Here is a 27,904-nt window from a genome sequence, read left to right on the forward strand (position 1 = left end):
TTCTATATAGCTCATCTTTTTATTTTTTGATGACTTTAAGTTAAAAATGTATAATTTTCTATAAAATTATGTCAGTTTGATCTATATTTTCAGATGTTGCACAAATATATATATGTACCTATGTATAGATACAGGTATAGATCTCTCTTGAGATCTCTTTCCCTTTCTATCTATCTATCTATGGAATATTTTTCTTAGAAAGTCTTATATACTGAGTAATCACATATGTCAAGGGCAGTTCTTATGTGCAGTTCACCTATGAGCTCCATCAACAAGGACAAATACACAGTTTCTGTTATCTAGGAGCTTTATCTCCTTATTAATAGAAACTTGACTAATATGAGAGGTACACTTTGGAGTCTTTAGTTCTTTTTTTGATAACAGAAACCTGTATTTGCACAGAAATTAACTAGGCATTGTATGTATTATATAAGTTATATAAATGTTACATATAGACATTTATTTTTCCCAAGATAATTCAGGTAAAGTACTTTTCTTTATCTATGGAGAAGCCATTGTGGAATCTCTGCAGTTTCTTACTTGTAGCTGTACAACTAACAAGTGACAAACCTGGGAATAGAAATTAATTTATCTGTAGTTTTGTTTTAGCCCTTTCCAGTAACCTAATTGCTTCATCCTCTATATTTGAAAATCTAGCATAAGAGAAGGATTAAGCATAAGATTGATATTTGCCATTTTTAGTATATCACTTTTAAAAATGTGGATGTCATTTTTCAATACCCTAAACAATATTACCTCAGAAAAATTATAGACAAGTGGAGAAGACGCCTGACCAATCAGTCCAAAGAGATTTCACAATTTTCATTCATAAATTCCATATCTTTCAATATGGAAGTATCTGTCAAATTTCCCATAGAAACTATTCAGGAACAAATATACCCAACTTGCTCATCTGACTCCCTCACTGATAACAGATGTGTATTAGGCTTTCAGGAGACAAAAAGAGCTGCTAGTGGGAGACACAATAGCTGTGTCAATAAGTTAAATTTATTGTAAAGTTGGGGGAGCAGGCAATCCAGCTAAACAGCTAAAATAACATCTCAACATAATGCAGCTGAAGTAACAGCTCAGACATTTTCATCAGGCCCCATATAGTGTCTGGGCAAATACTCATGCACTCGGTATATTAACAAGAAAAGACTACTTGTTTTTCAACTGAGCCAAGGAAAAATGAAATTATATTTGTTTTAAAAGGGAGATTAAATTATTTTCTGATTTTGAAATTCTTCCATAGAGAATAATTCAAACATAAGCTTTGTTACAAAAAAAAAATTCCTTGAGCCAAGCTTAAGTGGCTTAGAATAAATCACTTTTTTAAAACTCTTTTCCTAACAATATTAAATGAATGAGATACAAATCAACAAGTATTTTCTTTGTAATTGTTCACAGATTACAAAATTGAAGTTGTATACCCATGGAAGAGTCATCTTCTCCTTTAGGATTTTACTTGATGAATATGGTGGATTTTAGTGTTTAGTGTGGCTGAAAATTACCTGCTTATATCTAAAGAGCATCTCCACGATTCAGAGTTAACACCCCTGGGGCCTTAAAACCACAGGGGACGCTGGCAAATATGGCTCCTGGGGTGCACTCAATGGTGTATTGCCAGCAAAGCTGCATGAAGTCCCAGAGGTGGCCTGGAGGTCCAGAAGTCACTTTGGCACCCTGGTTTCAGGAGGAAATAAATAGTCAGGAAGAAATAATATAACAGAGATAGGATTTCAGGAAAAGTAACAGAAGAGGAAAATAAAGTTTGGAGTGGGAGTACACTTTGGATTTTTATTATTGCACTCCTAAATTTATTCTTGGACACAGACAAACACATACTGTAACAATGAAACTTTTTGTCCTTGTCACTTTTGTTTATGCATCCATTAATTTTTCATGATAAGCAATTATCTTAATTATGATCCTCAGTTTTTCAACTAAAAAAAAAGTGGCAGCACTGAAGAGGGTTGTTGCCCTTCTGTCGCTCAGTTGTGTCTGACTGCAACCCCATGGACTGCCCCATGCCAGGCTTCCCTGTCCATCACCAACTCCTAGAGCTTACTCAAACTCATGTCTATAGAGTCGGTGATGCCATCAAACCGTCTCATCCTCTGTTTTCCCCTTCTCCTCCTGCCTTCAATCTTTCCCAGCATCAGGGTCTTTTCCAATGAGTCAACTCTTTGCATCAGGTAACCAAAGTACTAGAGTTTCAGCTTTAGCATCATTCCTTCCAGTGAATATTCAGGGTTGATTTCCTTTAGGATTGACTGGTTTGACCTTGCAGTCCAAGAGACTGTCAAAAGTCTTCTCCAGCACCACAGCACTGAAGAATATGACTACTGACATACAAGAGTATTACAAGAGTAATATTCCTGACATAATTGACCAGTTTATTGTTTTTTCTTGCTCTTAGAATTTTAATAATGCAAGAATTTAATAATGCAACTGCTTGTCATAATGTGAACTACGATTCCACTTTCTCTTACACAATTTTTAAATTCATTTGAAGTCAACTTAGTGTTAACTTTTAGCGATAATCAGTTGCTAAAGAATTTGAATTTGTCATAACTTTTTTGTGTGTGAGCAAGCCAATTTATTTTTTTGAGGGGGAAAAAAAGGGAGGAAGAAAGAAATGACAGCAGAACCGTTTCTGTAATGGCCAGCTGAAACAAGAAATCCACTTCTGTCTCTCTAATTACTCCCGAGACTGTTGAGTTTTAATGTGCACTTATCAGTTCTCTGGGCGCTTGTTTAATTGGGTGACAAATGGAAGAATATGACAGTCTCAGTATGAAAGTTTAGCTAGTCTGTGCACAGGCATTAGTTGTCCTATTATAATAAGATAACTGAAGTCAGAAACTTTTGATATGCTTAAGGAATTCAGAAATATTCAGTACTGCTGAAACTTCAAAAGACTGTGATAAAAATTTTTCCATTTCTAATCAGAGCAATAAGGAATGTTTTAATAAGTAGTTCAGAACAGTCATATTAAATGTGGAATTTCAGAGGAGTCAGGCAAAAATTTTAGTGCAAGTCTTTTTTTCTGCAATAAAATAGTGGGAGCTGCAGGAAATGTTATGATCTACTCTACCGACTCCATAATTGAAGGAGAAAATTAAAAATAATAATAATGAAATAGTTTTATTAAATTTGAATTACAGAATAAGCCTGTTTTATCCAGGTGCCCTACGTTAGTATCCTAGTATGGCAGAGCATTTGTGGTTGGCATTTTGACAGTGACAGATTGTCCCGGGGTGTGCTTCTTGTGCCCTACCAGCCACAGTGGACTGGCAGCACCTTTGATTCAGCTGCTATCATCCTTAATATGGTGACGGGTGCTTTTCCTGCAGCACCTGACGTTTGCATCTGCACATTTTTAGCTAAAGTGTCAAAAGGAAGCGAAATAGATAATTCAGTTGGTAAATGTTAATATCATTTGGAGCATCAGCTCACAGTTCACTGCTTGACTGAGACTTCAGGTGAGGACCAATTGGGCAGATTGGGTAGATTTAGAAATATACTGATCAAATAAATTATACAACAGGAATTAATGAAGTGAGTGGCTCTCCTTGGTGTTATCCTTTGCTCCCTGGTCCTGGCAGAAAATTCTGTTTGTGAACTTCGTGACATTTGCTGAGTCGTAGGTTAGTGTCTGTAACGTCTTTGGTATATTTAGTATGTTTCTTTGTTTACTACATCAAAGAAGAGAGAAAACACATCAAGATAGAGTAGCTTGGACTGATTGGATAAAGTACAGAAATTATTTGAGAAATGAATGAGAAAGACCAGAGGGAACATGCCAAGTGTGTGTGTGTGTGTGTGTGTGTGTGTGTGTGTGTTCTTTTGCAATTAGAGATTATTGTCTCCAAGGGAGTAGCAAAATGGGCTGAAGACTTTTAATCCCATTTTTTCAATGATGCTGTTATACTCAGTGTAGCTTTTCTTATAATTATTACTTTATATTTTCACTTTTGTAAGCTAGCTGACAACATCATTGTCAAAAATGATTACAAAAAAAACACTATTAGTTTTATGTGATGATTTATACCAACTCCAAAAAAAAATAATACTTGAATTCTGAAATTGCCATTGCATTTTAAAATCTGTGATAATTTTAAGTAGCTATAATAACTAAAAACCAATGAGATTGCAAGTCATAGAATAAACAATAAAGAAAATAAAATCATTCTTAATATTTTATCTCTTCTGTTTCATTTCTTAAAAAAAAAATGCTCTTTTAGATTACATCTATTTTTTATGTGAAGCAACAGAAAAGAACCTCTGGCTCCTGAGTGCCCTAAAGTGTAATTTCTCAGGTCTGGTGGACTCGGCATTCAAGCTTACAGTAACAGCAACATGTGCAGTGGTGGCCTAATAACTCTTGCCAGAACGCAGATGGCAGGCCAGAGTCCTGAGCTGGGTTGCAGTCTGTGTCCATTGTTTGTAACTGCCCTGTGGCAGTGAGGTTTTATGCTTTCGCATTAATATTGAATACATCAGAAAACTCTTAGCTAACTATAGTACAATAAAAATATCCCTTTAAACTTCATAAAATGTGGTACAAGTTTATCATTTATGTAAGGTAGTCAGTTATAGCTATCAAAATGTAATATTTTTAAAAATGTCAGTTGTGTAAATATATATACATGTAGTTAGAAATCTAATGAAAGCTTTTTTTTTGCTATAGAGTTTTCTTGAAATTGCTGTGATTTTAAGCTTTGTGTTATTTTAAAATATATCAAAATAGCATCTGTAGGAATGAGCTTATAGATTTGGCCTGCCCAAGACCAATCAAGTGCCAGACATTTAAATTCCATGGTAACCATGGTTTAAGCATAAGGGTGTCCTGATGTTGCTTGGACTTGTTCCAAATAAATTATGTCCAGTTCACCATATTCCATATCACACTAAATAGAAACTTTAGGAACCTGAGCAAACTCTTTTCTAGCTTCCTGTGCAATTCTGTATTTTAATGTGTGCTCGAGGGAAAAGCATAGTCTTTCTCAACAGATTTCCATGTAGGTGTTTGTGGGTCATATACATGTGTATTATTTTGAAAGAGGATAATTTGTAGGTTATGAAAAATAGGTCAATCATTGTAGCCATGCCTAGACTCATAATAGCAAGTACAAATGGGAACTCCACTGAAGCAGTTACTCTCCAAGAATATATACTCTATTTTATTTCTAAATGAAATGTGTGCCATGTCTTTTGTATTAAATATTTGTGCTTGTATTTGTGCTCAGTTGTGTCTGACTTTTTGCAACCCCATGAACTATAGCCCACCAGGCTCCTCTGTTCATGGAGCTTTCCAGGCAAGAATACTGGAGTGGGTTGTCATTCTCTACTCTGAGTATCTTCCCAACCCTGGGATTGAACCCATGTCTCTTGGGCCTCCTTCATTACCAGGTGGATTCTTGATACTTAATACTTTATTTCACATACTTTTTCTCCATTGTTTCTCATTCTTTGCTGTTCAGTTGCTAAGTCGTGTCCAACTCTTTGTGACCCCATGGACCGCAGCACACCAGGCTTCCCTGTCCTTCACCGTCTCTTGGAATTTTCTCAAACTCATGTCCATTGAGTTGGTGATGCCATCCAACCATCTCATCCTTTGTTCCCCACTTCTTCTGCCTTCAGTGTTTTCTAGCGTCAGGATCTTTTCTGATGAGTCAGCTCTTTGCATCATGTGGCCAAAGTGTTAGAGTTTCTGCTCCAGTATTAGTCCTTCCATTGAATATTCAGGATTGATTTTCTTTAGGATTGACTGGTTTGATCTCCTTGCTGTCCAAGAGACTCAGTCGTCTTCTCCAGCATCACAGTTCAAAAGCATCAATTCTTTGGCACTCAGATTTCTTTATGCTCTGCCTCTCGCATCCATACATGACTACTGGAAAAACTTTAGCTTTGACTATACAGACCTTTGTGGGCAAGGTGATGAAGGAGGGCATGGCAACCCAATCCAGTATTCTTGCCTGGAGAATCCAATGGACAGAACATAGTGTGCCAAAGAGTCTGACATGACTGAAGAAACAATACACTAACACAGAAAGTAATCAACACTTGTATTTTACTTTTTAAAAGCCTGGGGTAGCATAATTTAAGAATATATGGAGGGTTATATTTCAAGGCATTAATGAATTAATACTTATAATAATGGCTAACTCACTTGGCTTTCCATCAAAATTATATTAACCAGTACATTCATAGCAATATTTATTGTTCATGAGAATGACCCAAGATATTACATTATTCTAATTGACTTGTACTTCAATCCAAATCAATTAAATTGTGCTTTGTTATAACTTTATTGCTAGAGTGAGAGAAAGTCAGAGAGAATGAATTAGATTGATTAAGGCAAGCAAAGTTTCAGAAACAAGTCTAGAGTACTGGAAGGCCAACATGATATTTGAAATGGTTGCAAGATTCTAAAGTCAAAAGGGTCAAAACCAGTCCAGTTCCATTTCTTGTATCATAGGGAGTTAGTAAAACTTCCCTAGGTTCTAGATACCTCATTTGTGTAATAACATGGTGAGTCTACATGATTTCTAGGACTCCTGATAGCTCTGAAATTTATATATGCTGGCTCTACACCATTTTCTTCAAGAGGTTTTCAAAAATGTTAGAGGATTTTTAAATAAAGATTTCTAAATAATAAGTAAAATATCCACAGATTTGGTTCACAATTATTATTTCTACCATGTGCCAGGCAGTGTTTAATTATGAGTAAAGATTTTATGGTAAAATAAGTAAAAAAGACAACATAAGTAGATGATTGTAATTATATAATTCTCATATTGAAACATAAAGAATAGTTTGTGGTAAGAAAAAGAGTAAGATATTAAAATATCTTGAGGGTTTTAATCTCCTAATTCTTAGTATATTTACTCTCCCAATAATGTTCTACTCTTGGGAAATAGTGGTTTTAATTTTGTTTAAAAATTCATTGCTTTTAAAAGTCTTTCCAAGTTAGACCCATGGGGCCTTTTTTTGATACCAGTGTCATCATTGGAGATTCTCTTTTGAGTACTAGTTATGGAAATTCAGTAAATACTTGTCTTTTTAATGTCAAACATATGATATTTGTGAAAAATTTCTAAACTTTTTAATCAAAGTAAACATAAAAATTAATTAACATTAGGAAAAATTGAAATTTAAATAGCTTGCTTATATGATTATATTTTTCTTTTGCTTCCCTGGTGGCTTAGCTGGTAAAGAATCCACCTGCATTGTGGGAGACCTGGGTTCAATCCCTGGATTGGAAAGATCTCCTGGAGAAGGGAACGGCTATCCACTCCACTCCAGTTTCTGTCCTGAAGAAGTCCATAGACTGTATAGTCCATGGGGTCTCAGAGTCTGACACTATTGAGCAATTTTCACTTTTACTATACATGAGATTATTAGGAAAAGTCTAATTTCTTTTAGTATTTTTTCGAATTATGAATACCTATAAAATAAAAATAGGAATTATTGATCTTCAAGTTAGTTCCTAGTGGATAGCTGATTTATCAAGTATGAATCTATAATTATAGAATAGTTATAATTGTAGCCTTGAAAGAAATAAAATAAATATGATATTTTAAGATAATTAAAAGGGATGTGTTTTGATTAAATTAAGCTATTATATTAATCATCTAAAATAACTTATTTTTAATAATCATTCAGTGTCAGATTTTAGTACTTTCTTTTTACAAGATCACATTATAATAATAACAAATTTGAAAGGTACTTTTGAAAGGAAAATTTGCAAAGATACTAGCTAGCATTGTAGTATTAGAGCGATGACAAATGGATAGATGACAGATAAATAGACAGATATCACTCACTCTGGTATTCTTACCTGGAGAATTCCACAGACAGAGGAGCCGGGCAGGTTACAGTCCATAGGGTTGCAAAGAATCAGACACGGCTGAAGTGACTGAGCACTCAGAGATGTAGACATAGATGACATGGTCCCTGCCCTGATGTAATTCAGGACAATGATAGTAGCCAACATTTATTGGTAAATGTGTTACAGATATAAAGCATATATACAGAAGGTACACAGTCATGTTCAGATTGTGTTGAGCCTGGAATGTCTTTCAACCCCCAACATCTATATAAAAGAATAAAACATTAATTACCAAAATCCAAGAAGTCCCACTTACACCTTCTTCTGTGACTTCTAGTCACAAAGTCTAACCAACATTCTGACGTGTTACATCATAGATTATTTTTGTCTGATATTGAGCTTCTTATTAGTGGAAGTAAAATATATGTGACTTATTTTACCTGATATTATATTTGTGAGATTCATTCTAGTTATTCTGTGTCATTGACTTTATTCTTATAGTGGTACAGTATTTGAATCCTCAATTTACTTATACATCAAATTATTAATTAACTATTGATTTTTTTTCTGTTATAGATTATTAAGAATGGTGTTTCTGTGAACGTATTTGCATGTTTCTTTTGGTTACAGACATTTTCATATATATATTTATATATTTGGCTGTACGTCTGGCTTTTAAGGGAGAAGGCAATGGCAACCCACTCCAGTACTCTTGCCTGGAGAATCCCATGGATGGAAAAGCCTGGTGGGCTACAGTCCATGGGGTCGTGAAGAGTAGGACATGACTGAGCAACTTCAATTTCATTTTCATTTTCATGGATTGGAGAAGGAAATGGCAACCCACTCCAGTATTCTTACCTGGAGAATCCCAGGGATGGAGGAGCCTGGTGGGCTGCCGTTTATGGGGTCACACAGAGTCGCACATGACTAATGTGACTTAGCAGCAGCAGCAGCAGCTGCCAACATCTATTTATGTAGATGGTTACAAAGAATTTTCTAAAGTGGAAGTGGTTGTACCAATTTATACTCCTGGGTAGAGTGTATGAGAATTCTACTTGTTTTGCATTATTATCAATACTTGGCATTTTCTATCTTTATACTATTTGTAGCCATTTGAGAATGGATAATGCTCATTGTTCTTTTAAATCCCCTGATAAGGGGAAGTTTCATGACCATCAGATTTTAGCATCATCTATTTTGTCAAGTTTTTTTTTTTTTTTTTTTTTTTTTTTTTAGTATTGCTATTGCCGTCTTAGGCTTCCCTGGTGGCTCAGATGGTAAAGGATCCACCTGCAATGTGGGAAATTCAGATATGATCCCTGGTTTGGAAAGATCCCCTGGAGAAGGGAATGGCAATCACTCCAGTATTGTGACCCAGAGAATTTCATGGACAGAATTGCCTGGAGAGCTACAGTCCATGGAATCGCAAAGATTTGGACACAATGGAGTGACTAACACTTTCACTTTCATTGCCATCTTGCTATTGATTTGTAAATTTCTGCCTGTTGGACCTGTTCATCTGTAAAAGAAAGGTGTTGAAATCTGAAACTAAGCTTTTGTATTCATCCATTTCTTTTTACAATTCTGTAAAGTTTTGCCTCACCTAGCTCAATGCGCTGTTGTTAAACACATAGATGTTAAGTATTATTATATCATCTTGGAGAGATGACAGTTTTATCATAGTGTGATGCCCCTCCTTATTTCTTGTAGCTCTGCTAGATTCAAAGTTTGCTTTGTCTGAAATTAAGATAGTTATATACTTATCCTGTTACTTTTTTAATTATATTTTCTTTCTTTATTTTTTAATATACTTTTAATTTGAAGTGGCCTCTTTGTGGACAGGATGTAGTTGGGCCTTGTTTTCTGCTCCATTCTGACAATCTCTGTCTTTTAATTGGTGTGTTGATGTTCAAAACTGATTATTAATATAGTTATTTCATTTAAGTGAAATAAGTGTGAAGAATGATGGACTAATACAAGAGATGAGAGGACAAATTAAGCTTATTTTATTATTGTAAGTTACTCACATTATCCATGAAGTAGCATAGTGTTATCTGAAAGTAGACATGAATTAGTTACAATTTCTAATTGCATGCTCCAGGATGATGACAAGAAAATGTAAAAAAAAAAAAAAAGAAAGAAAAATAGAAGGAATTATAACCCATATGCTAAGAAAGGAGAGAAAAGGGAATAATGTAAAATGCTTTGTTAAAACCAAAAAAAAAAAAAGGCAGACAAAGAATGAAAGACAAAAATAGAAACAAATAATAAAGTCAACAAACAGGAAACAATAATGAATATGGTACATATTAACCTAACTTTACCAATTGAGCACTCATCTCACACGCCAGTAAATCAAAATTCTCCAAGCCAGGCTTCAGCAATACATGAACCGTGAACTTCCAGATGTTCAAGCTGGTTTTAGAAAAGGCAGAGGAACTAGAGATCAGGTTGCCAACATCGCTGGATGATGGAAAAAGCAAGAGAGTCCCAGAGAAACATCTATTTCTGCTCTATTGACTATGCCAAAGCCTTTGACTGTGTGGATCACAATAAACTGGAAGATTCTTCAAGAGATGGGAATCCCAGACCACCTGACCTGCCTTTTGAGAAATCTATATGCAGGTCAGGAAGCAGCAGTTAGAACTGGACATGAAACAACTGACTGGTTCCAAATAGAAAAAGGAGTACATCAAGGCTGTATATTGTCACCTTGCTTATTGAACTTATACGCAGAGTACATCATGAGAAACGCTGGGCTGGAAGAAGCACAAGCTGGAATCAAGATTGCCGGGAGAAATATCAAGAACCTCAGATATGCAGATGACACCACCCTTATGGCAGAAAGTGAAGAGGAACTAAAGAGCCTCTTGATGAAAGTAAAAGAGGAGAGTGAAAAAGTTGGCCTAAAGCTCAAAATTCAGAAAACAAAGATCATGGCATCTGGTCCCATCACTTCATGGGAAATAGACAGGGAAACAGTGGAAATGGTGTCAGACTTTATTTTTGGGGGCTTCAAAATCACTGCAGATGGTGACTGCAGCCATGAAGTTAAAAGATGCTTACTCCTTGGAAGGAAAGTTATGACCAACCTAGATAGCATATTCAAAAGCAGAGACATTACTTTGCCAACAAAGGTCCATCTAGTCAAGGCTATGGTTTTTCCAGTGGTCACGTATGGATATGAGAGTTGGACTGTGAAGAAAGCTGAGCACCGAAGAATTGATGCTTTTGAACTGTGGTGTTGGAGAAGACTCTTGAGAGTCCCTTGGACTGCAAGGAGATCCAACTGATCTCTCTAAAGGAGATCAGTCCTGGGTGTTCTTTGGAAGGACTGATGCTAAAGCTGAAACTCCAATACTTTGGCCACCTCATGTGAAGAGTTGACTCGTTGGGAAAGACTCTGATGCTGGGAGGGATTGGAGGCAGGAGGAGAAAGGGACGACAAAGGATGAGGTGGCTGGATGGCATCACCAACTGGATGGACATGAGTTTGAGTAAACTCTGGGAGTTGGTGATGGACAGGGAGGCCTGGCATGCTGCGATTCATGGGGTCACAAAGAGTGGACACGACTGAGCAAGTAAACTGAACTGAACCTAACTTTGTCTATCTATCTATAAGCATACATACTTTATATATATATATATATATATATATATATATATATATATATATACACACACACACACATAATATGTATATTTTGGTATTATTATTTTGAACAAACTGTTACCAGTTCAGTAAAGTAAGAATAAGAAAAATAAAAGTTTTCATTTTGTCTTCATTTATTCCTTCTTTTATATTCTTCTTTATATAGATCTGAGTTTCTGAGCTATAATATTTTAAACATTTTCCTTTATAAGGAGCTTCTTGTAACATTTCTTACAAGACCAGTCTACTGACAACAAATTTTCTCAATTTTTGTCTGTGAATGTATATTTCTTCTTCATTTTTGAAGGATAAATTTGTAGGACATAAAATTCTAGGTTAATAGGTTTTTTGCTCAACAATATAAATATTTCAGTATTTCATTTTGTTTCTGAGAAGCCAGATGTAATTCTTATGTTAGTTCCTCTGTAGGTAACATATTTTATTCCTTTGGGTTCTTTCAGAATTTATTCTTTAATTTTGATTTTTTGTAATTTATAAATGATGATATGCTTAGTTTAGTTTTTAGACCTTTTTTTTTTTCTTCTATTTGGTGTTTTCTGAGTTTCCTGGATCTTTGGTTTGATCTTATACATTAATTTGAGGGAAATTCTCGGTAATTCTTGTTTCTTTTTTTTTCCTGTTCCTTGTCCTCTTTTCTTTCTGGAATTCTCATTATTTTTATGTCACATTTTGTGTTTGTTCCTCAATCATTGGATATTCTATTCCTTTAAAAAAAAAAAACAACTTAGTCTCTGTTGTCTTTACTTTTGATTTTTGAGGTTGCTATTGATAAATCCTTTAAGCTCAGAGATTCTTTCCTCACATCTGTTGACTAATGAACCCATCAGAGGCATTCTTCTTTTCCATTATGGTGTTTTGTTTTATTTATTCCTATAGCATTTTTTTTTCCATTCTTTCTTGGATTTTCTTCTCTCTACTTAACTTGTGTATCTGTTTTTATATACTAATTAATCCATTGGAGCTCTTAGTGTATTAATTATAGTAATTTAAAATTTTTGATCTGATAATTCCAGCATCCTTGTCATGTCTTGTTCTGGTGCTTGCTCTGTCTCATCAGATTGTGTTTTGTGCCTTTTGATATTCCTTGTAACATTTTCTTGGTAGCTGAATGTGATTGATGGGTAAAAGGAATGGCTAGAAACAGGTCTTGAGTAATGCAATGATGATGTGTGGAGAAAGGGAAACATTCTATTATCCTATTGTTTGATCATTTTTTATAGAATTTATGCCTTTGGACTGCAAAATTCATAAAACTGTCTCAGATTTTTCCTCCCTCACACCTATAATGGAACAAGATGGCTAGAAAGGACAAGAATCAGGTATTTCCCTTCCCCTAGGTCACTCAGACTGAGATAATCCTATAGAAAGTTAATCTCTGATTATCTAGCTTTCTCTGAGGACAGAGGAGATCTGAGTGTTCTAGAGTATTTCAAAATGGTTTCTTTTCCATCCCACTATGGAAAGCAAGAGGATATTATTCTTAAATATTTACTGTAGGAAGCTGGTTGAAGTCCTTGAGGTAAATCTCAAAAATAGTGGAAAGTCCTCTTAATGACTGGATCTCTCTGTTATTTTTAATTCCCAAACTTTCCACACACATGTGTGTGTTTGTGTGAGTGTGTGTGTGTTAGTCACTAAGTTGTGCCTGATTCCTTGTGGTCCCATGGACTGTAGCACATCAGGTTCCTGTGTCCATGGGATTCTCCAGGCAAGACTACTAGAGTTAGTAGCCATTCTCTTCTCCAGGATATCTTCCCAACCCAGGGAACAAACCCAGGCCTCTGCACTGCAGATAGATTCTTTACTGAGCCACCACCAGGGAAGCCCTTCCACACATTTGCTGTCAACAATTTGTCAGTGGAAGTTCAGGTGTTCTTACCTTAGCACTGATTCCTGTGATTGTTTCAACATGAATTTCTGCTTTGTACTGTGACTCCCTGTATTCCCTGTCTGTCTTTCCAATCTTGGAGCAGCAATTTGTTTCCTTCTTATGGACGTAAGAAGACTTGTGGATTTTTCCATCTGTTTTACTTGTTATGAGGAAGGAATGGCAACTTCCAAGCTCCTTTTATGGAGAACTGGAAACCAGAGATCATATGGATATCTTCATATATTCTGCATATTGAGTCATTTGTTGGAATACAATTATGTTAACTGATATTTTTGATAAAGAGATAGTAAAATGAGTAACTTTGATATAAAAATCTATATAAAAATACATATATATTTGAAAAATATTAGTTTTTATATTAAATAAGACATAAAAATGAAATATGAGACGAATATGGTTGATGTCCTCTACTTTAGTCTTATTCTCAACAAAATTTTTCTTCCATTTTTTTTAAATTTTTATTTTTGAAGTTTATTTTTCATTAGAGAATAATTGCTTTGCAATGTTGTATTGGTTTCTGCTGTACAACATGAATCAGACATAAGTATACATAGGCCCCCTCCCTCTTGAACCCCTCTCCCATCCCTCTATGTTGTCACAGAACACTGTGTTGTGCTTCTTGGGCTACACAGCAACTTCCCACTAGCTAGCTATTTTACATACGGTAATGTGTGTGTTTCAGTGCTACTCTCTCAATTAGCCCCACCCTCTCTTTCCCCTGCGGTGACCACAAGTTTGTTCTCCATGTCTGTATCTTTATTCTTGCCATCCAAATAGGCTCATCAGTACCATTGTAAAGTATGTGAGGTGATTAAAGATTAGAAGGATTATTTCTGGAAGAAGGGGCATTTGACATGCATTATACAGTAGAGTGTTTCTGAGGGAAATGTGAATAAATGTGGTCCACCTTAAAAACTGTAGGCAGTATCTGGTAATGTAGTTCATCTGGATATAGATACCAATAATCAATTTCATTAGTCCTCCCACACCAACCCCTGTGTAGATGGTTTCTTTTGCTATAATATAGGTTAGCAAGATCCTCTCTTAAATGTTATCACTTCTTTTGTATTATATGGCTAAGATGTAAGATTGTAGAGGAGACAGTTGAATGCAGAAGGAAGATATTAGGTTTTCTTTTTGAGCATAATTCTTTGTAAATGAGTTATATTATACTTATCTATTGTTCCATATACGTAATGAATGGAGATATGAAATTTTTCAAAAACTTTCAATATACTCTAACTTTGGAACCAATTGAATATAGTATTTTTAAAGAAAAAATGGCTGTAAACAATAAAACACATGAAAATTTGATGCTCTGAATAAACATTGGCCCTGAATAGGAATTACTCCTAATCACAACCATTTTCAAGTCTGGTAAAAAGTTGAAAGCAAATATGTAATCAGGGAAAGCAATTGTTTCTCTCAGTTTCCAATTTATTTCACTGCTTGAATTTCCAACATAAACATGTATTAATTTTGCCATTAATAATGACAGGTTGGAACAAACAAGAATCCTGCTATTCCATGTTCTTATCGTATGATCAATAAATAGTCTAGAAAAGACAAATCATTGTAATAGAAAACAGACACATTCTTGTCTTTTTTTGGGGGGGTATAAGAGGTAAAAAATACTCCCCCCTTTTAAGTTTAGATAAAATTTCCATGAACATTAAAACTTTAAAAAATGTCCATTTACAGATTTGCAGTAAGAGATATACTATTCACACAATTATACATTTTATTGAGTTTCTAATAAATAATTAGTTCAGTCAAAATGATAAACTAATTTTTTTTTCCATTTGAAGAAAGCCTGGAATAATAGCAGTTTCACAGAGCTATTTGTGGTATATATGTAGGCATAATTTTACAAAGTGCATATGCATTTTCTATCACCTTTTTCCGTTAAATGTGGATAAAGTTTTTCTCATATAAGCATACTTTTCTGAGACTCATTAGTTGTTTTCTATACTCGAGTTAAGGCAACTTTTTCTGTTTTCAGTGTAGTTGCTGTTGTTCTATCCTTTTCTATGCAATCAAACTGCTATTTTTTTCTATACCATTGTCTTAGATTTAGTCTTATGGATTATTCTTAATATATTGTGCTTGATTTTCACATTGATGTGATTTGTAAAATTTGTGCATAGCCTCATTTAAGGGTGCAGTCGATCTCCTGAAGAAGGGAATGGCTACCCAGTCCAGGATTCTCGCCTGGAGAATTTCATAGCCAGAGGAGCCTTGTGGGCAACATATCATGGGGTTGCAAAGAGTCAGACATGACTAAAACTTGATTTAAGATTACCTAAAATATAGGCACTCTTATTCTCTTTTCAAAGAAAAATGTTAATATGCAGCCCTGATGTCAGAAAAAAAAAATACAATTTTATAGTCTTAGAAGTAGGCTGTGAATGATTCCAAAAAGTTTACCACAGGGTTATTATTGTGCCTCTGCCTTTCAAAAGTGAACACTTACACATACTTTACACTTGCTGTGCAATCATTACTGTCCTCCAGGCCCATGATAAGCACATAGCATTGGTTATCTCATGTTTCTTCACGAACTCTTCAGACTGTAAGAAAATTTTAACTATTTCACTGGACAGAAACTTGAAACTTAGATCTAGTAAGTGGTGGAGTTCTGATGATCAGAAATATTTTAAAGATACAATGTGATAATTTTACTAATAAAGCAACAGACTCGGTAATAATACTATTTTCCTTTAAGAATATGGTGTGTTTTTTGTTTGATTACTCTTTTTTGTTCCACTTTTTTTTCACTGTTTTAACTTTTTTCTATTCTTGTTTTTTTGTTTGAGATTCAAGCAAATCTGATTATTATTGAATTAATTTTATAAATCCAATTCATTTTTGTGGCATGGTGCTTATATTACCTTTAGGATATGTAAGACCCAGAAAATGATCAAAAATAACAAAACATGCTTATTTCCAAATGAATTATTGATGCCATTTTATTTTAACCTAAATAAATTTGAATCTGTATTATTATTTATATAATTCCAAGTCATCCCTTTTAATAAGAAAGTTATTTATTTTCTTTTATTCTCTGTGAACTTCTCTGATTGTAAAAATGATAGATGGTTTAATGAAACAAAATAGAAACAATATAGGAAAAGTGGAAATGAAAACATGGTCATATTTTTCACTTAATACTTTTAATATCCTCTCTGAATTTTAACAACATATTTAAAAACAGTTTACACCAGTTGTCAATTAGAGAAGAGCACATTTGTTACAGTGTGAAGACAAATTTTTGCTAACTATCAGTACATTTTTAAAAGTTTTGATTTTACAGCTGGCCAAGTCATAGTTTCTGTTCTTGTACACAAAATACCACTCTTCAGCTTCCCAGCCCCTTAATTTTCCTCATGATATTCAGATAAAACCACAAATCAATGTAACACTTCAGAAAGGATATCATTTTTGTGTCCTAAAATCGATTTTCCTTTGTTTCAGCATCCTCTCACCAAGAGATAATTGATTAAAAGAAAAACATGTTTTTTTACTCTGCATGTCATTTCTAAAAACACTGAAGGCTATCAGTACTGGGTTATTGTTAGTCTTCATCATTTTTATGTTTAGCTACTGAATTTAGCTTCCTTTGTTACATTACATATGAAAACCTCTAAGTCAGATGCTCATCTGCCTGCTGATAAACAGAGTTGAAATCAGTTGTGGCACAACTACAGAATTCATTTTTGGAGAGTTAGCATCTTTATACAAATGTTTATACATTAAGTTAGCTTTTATTACTCTCTTTTCATTTTTATTCCTTTCATTAGCATTGAAAATATAAAATATTATAGACATATTTGTTAGATTGACATGTAGGTTCTTTAAAAATAGTACAATTCAAAAAATAGATTTGCAACATTGAACATGCTAGAGTTTTTGAACTTTATATTAAATCAAACAATGAGGGGAATATTAGAAGATGGCAGAGGAATAGGATGGGGAGACCACTTTCTCCCTCACAAATTCCTTGAAAGAACATTTCAATGCTGAGCAAACTCCACAAAACAACTTCTGAATGCTGGCAGGGGACATCAGGCACCCAGAAAAGCAGATCATTGTCTTCAAAAACAGGTAGGAAAAATATAAAAGATGAAAAGAGAGACAAAGGAGGTGGGGAGGGAGCTCTGTCCCAGGAAGGGAATTTTAAGAAGAGAGGTTTCCAAACACCAGGAAACACTCTCCCTGCCGAGTCTGTGGTGAGCCTTGGAAACACAGAGGGCAACATTACAGGAAGGAAAAATAAATAAATAATTAAAACCAACAGATTACAAGCCCAACAGTAACTCCCCCAGTGGAAAAGCAGCACAGATGCCTGCATCCGCCACTAACAAGTCGGGGCAGGGCAGGGAGGTGTGGGAGGTGCGGGCTGCAGTGATTTGTAAGAATCGGGCAGGAATGCCCCACACGTAACCAGAACGAACTAACTTGGGCTAGCAAACCAGACTGTGGGATAGCTACCACGCGAAAAGCTCAAACATAAGACACCACTAGGACCGCACACAGAACAAAGGACGGAATGGAAATACCCAGTTGTAGACCATCCCCCGCCGGGGACAGGCAGCCAGAGCCGTAAGGGCTGGAAAGGGGCAATCACAGCCCCGGAGAGACTTTACCTACCAAACTGCAAGCAGGCTTCTTTGCTAAGACTTCTGGGGGTGCTGGACAATCACCATCTGCCTCACAAGAGGTGCCAGCGGTACACCCAGAAAACTGAGCAGCAGAGACAGGAAAGGCGTCAAGTCGCAGCAACCGTGCTCGCCAAACACCTGAGATACTGGGACCTGGGAAGGGCACAAAATGCAGTCAACAACCGAATCTGCGCCTCTGAAGGCTACCTGAGCGCTGAACCTGAGCAGCTTAGACCAGAGAGATGCACGCAGCCTAGGGCCGACCTCAGACAGTTCCTGGCTGAGCAATGTAGAGCTGGAGCGGTTTGTGCGCTGTGAGCAGGGACAGGCCCAGCGGGGCTCGTGCACACGACAGTGTTATTTGTTTGCAGCATCCTTCCCTCCCCACAGCGGGACTGAACAAGTTAGCCTAAAAATAAAAAAAAAGTGTCCACCACCGCCCCTCCCCATGTCAGGATGGAAATCAGACACTGAAGAGACCAGCAAACAGAAGAAGTTAAACAGAGGGCACCTCCTTGGAAGTGACCCCACACTGCCCACAACAGCAGAGAAAGGGCCAGAAATATCTTTACTATTTTTACAATCATTCCTTTTTTTTTTTTAAATTTTTTGTTTGTTTTTTGTTGATGCTGTTGTGGGGTTGTTTTTTCTTCTTTTCTTTCTCTTCTTCTTTTTTTTTCCCCCTAACTTTTTAAAATTGTTAAGTCCTCTATTTCTCCTTTAATTTTTATTTCTATAACCTACTCTTACTTTTTTAAAAAAAAAGACTTTTAAAGCAAACACCATATATACTCTTTGTGTGGTTGTTGTTGGTGTTTTATAATACTTCTTGTGGCTTTGTTTTTTGTTTTCTTTTTTCCTTCTTCTTTTCTTTAATATTGTATTTTTGAAAATCCAACCTCTATTCTAGATTTTTAATCTTTGCTTTTTGGTTTTTGTTGTCAATTTTGTGCATTTAAAAACCCAAACTTCACTACCCAATCTTACCTGAGAGCAAGATTACTGGCTTGACCACTCTGTTCTCCTTTGGACTCTCCTTTTTCTCCACCAGGTGGCCTTTGTCTCTTCCCTCCCTCTTCTCTATCCAACTCTGTGAATCTCTGTGTGTTCCAGACGGTGGAGAACACCTAAGGAACTGGTTACTGGCTGGATTTGTCTCTCCTTTTCATTTCCCTCTTTTATCCTCCTGACCACCTCTGTCTACTTCCTCCCTCTCCTCTTCCCTGTATAACTCCGTGAATACCTCTGAGCGGTCCAGACTGTGGAGTGCACATATGGAAGTGATTACTGGCTTGCTCTCTCCTCTTTTAATCCCACCTCATCTCATTCCAGTCACCTCTAACTACTCCCTCCCTCTTCTCTTCTCCATGTAACTCAGTGAACCTCTCTGGGTGTCGCTCAATGTGGAGAAAATTTTCATCTTTAACCTAGATGTTTTATTATCAGTCCTGTATAGATGGAGAAGTCTAGAGGCTACTGTAAAAATAAAACTGAAAACCAGAAGCAGGAGACTTAAGTCGAAAGCCTGAGAACATCAGAGAACTCCTGAATTCAGGGAACATTAATCAATAGGAGCTCACCAAACTCCTCCATACCTACACTGAAACCAAGCTCCACTCAAGGGCCAACAAGTTCCAGAGCAAGACATACCACGCAAATTCTCCAGCAACACAGGAACACACCCCTGAGCTTCAATATACAGGCAGCTCAGTTACTTCAAAACCATTGACGTCTCATAACCCATTACTGGTTATTCCATTGCACTCGAGAGAGAAGAAACCCAGCTACACCCACCAGAACTCCAACACAAGCCTCCCTAACCAGGAAACCTTGACAAGCCACTGATACAACCCCACCCACAGTGAGGAAGCTCCATAATAAAGACAACTCCACAAATTCCCAGAATATAGAAAGGCCACCCCAAATGCAGCAATATAATCAAGATGAAGAGACAGAGGAATACTCAGCAGGTAAAGGAACAGGAGAAATGTCCACCAAACCAAACAAAAGAGGAAGAGATAGGGAATCTACCTGAGAAATAATTCTGAATATTGATAGTGAAAATGATCCAAAATCTTGAAATTAAAATGGAATCACAGATAAATAGCCTGAAGACAAGGATTGAGAAGATTCAAGAAATGTTTAACAAGGACCTAGATGAAATTAAAAAAACGTCAATATATAATGTATAATGCAATAAATGAGATCAGAAACATTCTGAAGGCAACAAATAGTAGAATAACGGAGGCAGAAGATAGGATTAGTGAAATAGAAGATAGAATGGTAGAAATAAATGAATTAGAGAGGAAAAAAGAAAAACGAATTAAAAGAAATGAAGACAATCTCAGAGACCTCCAAGACAATATGAAACGCTCCAACATTCGAATTATAGGAGTCCCAGAAGAAGAAGACAAAAAGAAAGACCATGAGAAAATCCTTGAGGAGCTAATAGTTGAAAACTTCCCTAAATGGGGAAGGAAATAATCACCCAAGTCCAAGAAACCCAGAGAGTTCCAAATAGGATAAACCCAAGGCGAAACACTCCAAGACACATATTAATCAAATTAACAAAGATCAAACACAAAGACAACAAATGTTAAAAGCAGCAAGGGAAAAACAACAAATAATACACAATGGGAATCCCATAAGGATAACAGCTGATCTTTCAATAGAAACTCTTCAGGCCAGGAGGGAATGGCAAGACATACTTAAAGTGATGAAAGACAGTAACCTACAGCCCAGATTACTGTACCCAGCAAGGATCTCATTCAAATACGAAGGAGAAATCAAAAGCTTTACAGACAAGCAAAAGCTGAGAGAATTCAGCACCACCAAACCAGCTCTCCAACAAATACTAAAGGATATTCTCTAGACAGAAACACAAAAAGAGTGTATAAACCCAAACCCAAAACAGTAAAGTAAATGGTAACTGGATCATACTTATCAATAATTACCTTAAACGTAAATGGGTTGAATGCCCCAACCAAAAGGCAAAGAGTGGCTAACTGGATACAAAAACAAGACCCCTCTATATGCCACTTACAAGAGACCCACCTCAAAACAAGGGACACATACAGACTGAAAGTGAAGGGCTGGAAAAAGATATTCCACGCAAATAGAGACCAAAAGAAAGCAGGAGTGGCAATACTCATATCCGATAAAATACACTTTAAAACAAAGGCTGTGAAAAGAGACAAAGAAGGCCACTACATAATGATCAAAGGATCAGTCCAAGAAGAAGATATAACAATTATAAATATATATGCACCCAACATAGGAGCACCACAATATGTAAGACAAATGCTAACAAGTATGAAAGGGGAAATTAACAATAACACAATAATAGTGGGAGACTTTAATACCCCACTCACACCTATAGACAGATCAACTAAACAGAAAATTAATAAAGAAACACAAACTTTAAATTATACAATAGACCAGTTAGACCTAATTGATATCTATAGGACATTTCACTGCAAAACAATGAATTTCACCTTTTTCTCAAGTGCTCACGGAACCTTCTCCAGGACAGATCACATCCTGGGCCATAAACCTAACCTTGATAAATTCAAAAAAACTGAAATCATTCCAAGCATCTTTTCTGACCATAATGCATTAAGATTAGATCTCAATTACAGGAGAAAAACTATTAAAAATTCCAACATATGGAGGTTGAACAACACACTTCTGAATAACCAACAAATCACAGAAGAAATCAAAAATTAAATCAAAATATGCATATAAACTAATGAAAATGAAAACACAACAACCCAAAAACTGTGGGACACTGTAAAAGCAGTGCTAAGAGGAAAGTTCATAGTAATACAGGCATACCTCAAGAAACAAGAAAAAAGTCAAATAAACAACCTAACTCTACACCTAAAGCAACTCGAAAAGGAAGAAATGGAGACTCCCAGAGTTAGTAGAAGGAAAGAAATCTTAAAAATTAAGGCAGAAATAAATGCAAAAGAAACAAGAGACCATAGCAAAAATCAACAAAGCCAAAGCTGGTTCTTTGAAAGGATAAATAAAATTGACAAACCATTAGCCAGACTCATCAAGAAACAAAGAGAGAAAAATCAAATCAATAAAGTTAGAAATGAAAATGGAGAGATCACGACAGACAACACAGAAATACAAAGGATCATAAGAGACTACTATCAGCAATTATATGCCAATAAAAAGGACAATGTGGAAGAAATGGACAAATTCTTAGAAAAGTACAACTTTCCAAAACTGAACCAGGAAGAAATAGAAAATCTTAACAGACCCATCACAAGCACGGAAATTGAAACTGTAATCAGAAATCTTCCAGCAAACAAAAGCCCAGGTCCAGACGGCTTCACAGCTGAATTCTACCAAAAATTTCGAGAAGAGCTAACACCTATCCTACTCAAACTCTTCCAGAAAATTGCAGAGGAAGGTAAACTTCCAAACTCATTCTATGAGACCACCATCACCCTAATACCAAAACCTGACAAAGATATCACAAAAAAAGAAAACTACAGGCCAATATCACTGATGAACATAGATGCAAAAATCCTCAACAAAATTCTAGCAATCAGAATCCAACAACACATTAAAAAGATCATACACCATGACCAAGTGGGCTTTATTCCAGGGATGCAAGGATTCTTCAATATCCGCAAATCAATCAATGTAATTCACCACATTAACAAAGTGAAAAATAAAAGCCATATGATTATCGCAGTAGATTCAGAGAAAGCCTTTGACAAAATTCAACATCCATTTGTAATAAAAACTCTACAGAAAGCAGGAATAGAAGGAACATACCTCAACATAATAAAAGCTATATATGACAAACCCACAGCGAACATTATCCTCAATGATGAAAAATTGAAAGCATTACCCCTAAAGTCAGGAACAAGACAAGGGTGCCCACTTTCACTGCTACTGTTCAACATAGTTCTGGAAGTTTTGGCCACAGCAATCAGAGCAGAAAAAGAGATAAAAGGAATTCAAATTGGAAAACAAGAAGTAAAACTCTCATTGTTTGCAGATGACATGATCCTCTACATAGAAAACCCTAAAGACTCCACCAGAAAATTACTAGAGCTAATCAATGAATATAGTAAAGTTGCAGGATATAAAATCAACACTCAGAAATCCCTTGCATTCCTATACACTAATAATGAGAAAGTAGAAAAAAAATTAAAGAAACAATTCCATTCACCATTGCAACGAAAAGAATAAAATACTTAGGAATATATCTACCTAAAGAAACTAAACACCTATATATAGAAAACTATAAAACACTGATGAAAGAAATCAAAGAGGACACTAATAGATGGAGAAATACACCACGTTCATGGATAGGAAGAATCAATATAGTGAAAATGAGTATACTATCTACATATTCAATGCAATCCCTATCAAGCTACCAGCGATATTTTTCACAGAACTAGAACAAATAATTTCAAGATTTGTATGGAAATACCAAAAACCTCGAATAGCCAAAGCAATCTTGAGAAAGAAGAATGGAACTGGAGGAATCAACTTGCCTGACTTCAGGCTCTACTACAAAGCCACAGTCATCAAGACAGTATGGTACTGGCACAAAGACAGAAATATAGATCAATATAGAAATATCAAAATAGAAAGCCCAGAGATAAATCCACACACCTATGGACATCTTATCTTTGACAAAGGAGGCAAGAATATACAATGGAGTAAAGACAATCTCTTTAACAAGTGGTGCTGGGAAAACTGGTCAACCACTTGCAAAAGAATGAAACTAGACCACTTTCTAACACCATACACAAAAATAAACTCAAAACGGATTAAAGATCTAAATGTAAGACCAGAAACTATAAAACTCCTAGAGGAGAACATAGGCAAAACACTCTCAGACATAAATCACAGCAGGATCCTCTATGATCCACCCCCCAGAATTCTGGAAATAAAAGCAAAAATAAACAAATGGGATCTAATTAAAATTAAAAGCTTCTGCACAACAAAGGAAACTATAAGCAAGGTGAAAAGACAGCCTTCTGAATGGGAGAAAATAATAGAAAATGAAGCAACTGACAAACAACTAATCTCAAAATATACAAGCAACTTATGCAGCTCAATTCCAGAAAAATAAATGACCCAATCAAAAAATGGGCCAAGGAACTAAATAGACATTTCTCCAAAGAAGACATACGGATGGCTAACAAACACATGAAAAGATGCTCAACATCACTCATTATCAGAGAAATGCAAATCAAAACCACAATGAGGTACCACTTCACACCAGTCAGAATGTCTGCGATCCTAAAGTCAGCAAGCAATAAATGCTGGAGAGGGTGTGGAGAAAAGGGAACCCTCCTACACTGTTGGTAGGAACGCAAACTAGTACAGCCACTATGGAGAACAGTGTGGAGATTCCTTAAAAAATTGCAAATAGAACTACCTTATGACCCAGCAATCCCCCTGCTGGGCATACACACCGAGGAAACCAGAATTGAAAGAGACACATGTACCCCAATGTTCATCGCAGCACTGTTTGTAATAGCCAGGACATGGAAACAACCTAGATGTCCATCAGCAGATGAATGGATAAGAAAGCTGTGGTACATATACACAATGGAGTATTACTCAGCCATTAAAAAGAATACATTTGAATCAGTTCTAATCAGATGGATGAAACTGGAGCTGATTATACAGAGTGAAGTAAGCCAGAAAGAAAAACACCAATACAGTATACTAACACATATATATGGAATTTAGAAAGATGGCAATGATGACCCTGTATGTGAGACAGCAAAAGAGACACAGATGTGTAGAGTGGACTTTTGGACTCAGAGGGAGAGGGAGAGGGTGGGATGATTTGGGAGAATGGCATTGAAACATGTGTACTATCATGTAAGAAATGAATCGCCAGTCTATGTCCGATGCAGGATTACAGGATGCTTGGGGCTGGTGTACTGGGATGACCCAGAGAGATGTTATGGGGAGGGAGGTGGGAGGGGGGTTCATATTCTGGAATGCATGTACACCCGTGGTGGATTCATGTCAATGTATGGCAAAACCAATACAGTATTGTAAAGTAAAATAAAGTAAAAATAAAAATAAAAAACTGAATATTAAAAAAATAAATAAATCAAACAATGATTAGTAAAGTCAGTTATGAATGATAAAGTATAAAATAAAATTATAAATATGAATATGCAATATTATTATTATTATTGTATACTCTAGAGGTGCAGGAATAAAATGATTGATAGAAATAGAGATAATACCTGGGAAATCTCATGGACAGATAAGCCTGGCAGGCTATCATCCATGGGGTCACAAAGAGTTGGACATTACTGAGCAACTGAACACACACACACAGATATTCAAATATTCTTAAAATTTGTGAGACTCTTATTTAAATCCCCTGTATTTATTCTCAAGAACATAGTGATTGAATTAGGGATTGTCTGTAATGAGAAAAAATAATCTTGTTTATCCTCTTTCAACAGTTAGCTGTTTAGGATTACATACCAATTTCTAAGATCTCATATGTCAATGAGAATATTTATTTAGAAAGCTTCCTTAAAATGGCAATATTAGAGTTTGCGTGTATTAATGTGGTATGTATGTTGTTTTGGTGTGTGTTGGGGGGGGGGGAAATAAACTACCTGATAGAACAAGATGAAGATTTATATTATCTCAAATTCTAAATGGTCTTCCCAGGTGGCTCAGTGATAAAGAATTAGCTTGCCAATGCAGGAGATGAGTTCGATCCCTTGATTGGGAAGATTTCCTGGAGAAGAAAATGGTAACCTACTCCAGTATTCTTGCCTGGGAAATCCTAGAGACAGAAAATTCTCCTGTTATTCTTTGTTATGAATCATTTATATTTAATATTATTTATACACACGCATACTTATGTACATGGCTGTACATGACACATCAATGTCAGAAATTATTCTCCTGAACGAAAGAAGGACTATTCAATGTCACCACTGGAGAGCAGCAGTAGATGAGCACACAAGTTTACGTGGTGTTAGAGAAAGAGTAAACCACATCCCCAGTGGTTGGTGTGTGCTCATAGCCAGTCTGGGTTATTCTAAAGGACTTGCTGTTTAGAAAATGTGATAGAATTTTCATAATACAATTATGCATTCTCTGCGTGCACCTGAGGTGACATGTCCATCGCTGCCCTGTCTTTGATTATCACCTATGTGTTTTTGACTCCCAAAATAGTGATTCCATGTTTGACATAGCTTCCAAGAAATATACCACATTGTCACTTCTTTTTTTTAATTTAAAAATATTTATTTTTAAATAAAGAATAATTGCTTTATAGTACTGTGTCAATTTCTACCAAACATCAACATGAATCAGACATACGTTTACCCATGTTCCCTCGCACTTGAACATCCCTCCCACCACCCTCCCGATAGTATTTTTTTAATATAAATTTATTTATTTTAATTGGAGGTTAATTACTGTGTTGTTCAAGTCATAGTCAAAATGGTCAAAATCAGGCTTCCTTACATGCTCTTCACAATGGAGTTTCTTTGCCTTATATTTAAATGTTATCACTTAGTCTAGAAACTTCATTCTCAACATTGCATAGTCTTATTAGTTCTAGTTTTTCAAAACCATCTTCTTCAGATAAATCATATTGCCACTGTCCCACTCAGGCCTTCATTATCTTAATAATGACATTAATATCTTCCTAGGTTTGGCTTTCCCCTCACACTGTCCTCTTGTTTTTGTCTTAGTATTAATACCTGTGGGTTTACACAAGAGCGTGATTTGTTCTGCAAATAGTTCAGTAAACAAATAAGCAATATCCCCTGTGCTTGGTGGAGCTTGCATTCTAATGAGAGGTATTGACAATAATCATGATAAATGAATAAATTATGCAGCATGTTATAAGCTGAAACTACTGTGGAAAAGATAGGACAGGTAAGGAGCAGAGGAAATAATAGTTGGAATAAAGAAATGTGGGAAGGTATGTTCATTTAACATTGGTTAGTCCAAGTGATCCGGAGAGAGATACATTTGAGTAGAAATGAAGAAAGTGAAAGAGTGAGCTCAGAAATATTTTGAGGAAGAGCATTTCAGATACAGGAACAGCAAGTCAAAAATCATGAGACAAGAGAATAGCTAATGTGTTTTGGGAACAGCAAAGAAGCCATTGTGCTTGGGATGGAGTATGACGAAGAGAGGGAGAGATGAGTTAGAGAGGTATTGGGAATCTTGAAAATAGAGCAGCTTTTTAGTCATACCAAAGAGCTCTGGCTTTCACTCTGAGCGAGTTGGGAAGCCATTGTGTGGCTGTGGACTGTGAAATGAAATGAGATCAACAGTGTTTTGCAAAACTTTCTGGTTGTTGAGAGTATCTTTGTAAAACCCTAAAATGATTATAATACTCCTCTGCTTTAAAATATATTTGTATTAAAGAAAATATCCTCAGGATAAATTTCCAGTCTGATATAATCACTTAAGCATTTCATCTGATACTATTCATCCCACAATACCCATGGTGGGGGGGCGGGGGGAATCACTCTATGTGATTCCATAATTAAGTGCTAAGGCTGGACTCTGCAAACCATAACTTTATACAAATGGTGAAGTAATACAAGTAGGAATCATTAGGGACTACTTTGTGTAGGTTTTTGAACACAAGGTCAATCTTGAGGGTAAAAAAAAAAATCAATTTATCTGAAAGGAGAAAGGTGGGATAAGGTGAAGGATGTTGTATGAGCAAAGGCAGAGAATTAACAAAGTCCAACTGGATGGCAAGATTGCCTGCCTTCTGGGAAAAGAGGGGCAGATGGAGGCCACACAGAAGAGTTTAAATATTGATACCAGCATAAAAGAGTAGGAAATAGTAG

General features: G+C 35.9%; 1 protein-coding gene across 3 annotated transcripts in view; it reads left to right on the forward strand.

Moving 5' to 3' along the window:
* The window catches only part of BRINP3 (BMP/retinoic acid inducible neural specific 3), a 492,323-nt gene that overhangs the window by 293,150 nt on the left and 171,269 nt on the right, over positions 1–27,904 (forward strand). The gene's annotated exons all lie outside the window — the stretch shown is intronic.

The sequence above is a fragment of the Ovis canadensis genome, chromosome 12 (genome assembly GCF_042477335.2).
Source record: "Ovis canadensis isolate MfBH-ARS-UI-01 breed Bighorn chromosome 12, ARS-UI_OviCan_v2, whole genome shotgun sequence".
Lineage (NCBI taxonomy): Eukaryota > Metazoa > Chordata > Mammalia > Artiodactyla > Bovidae > Ovis > Ovis canadensis.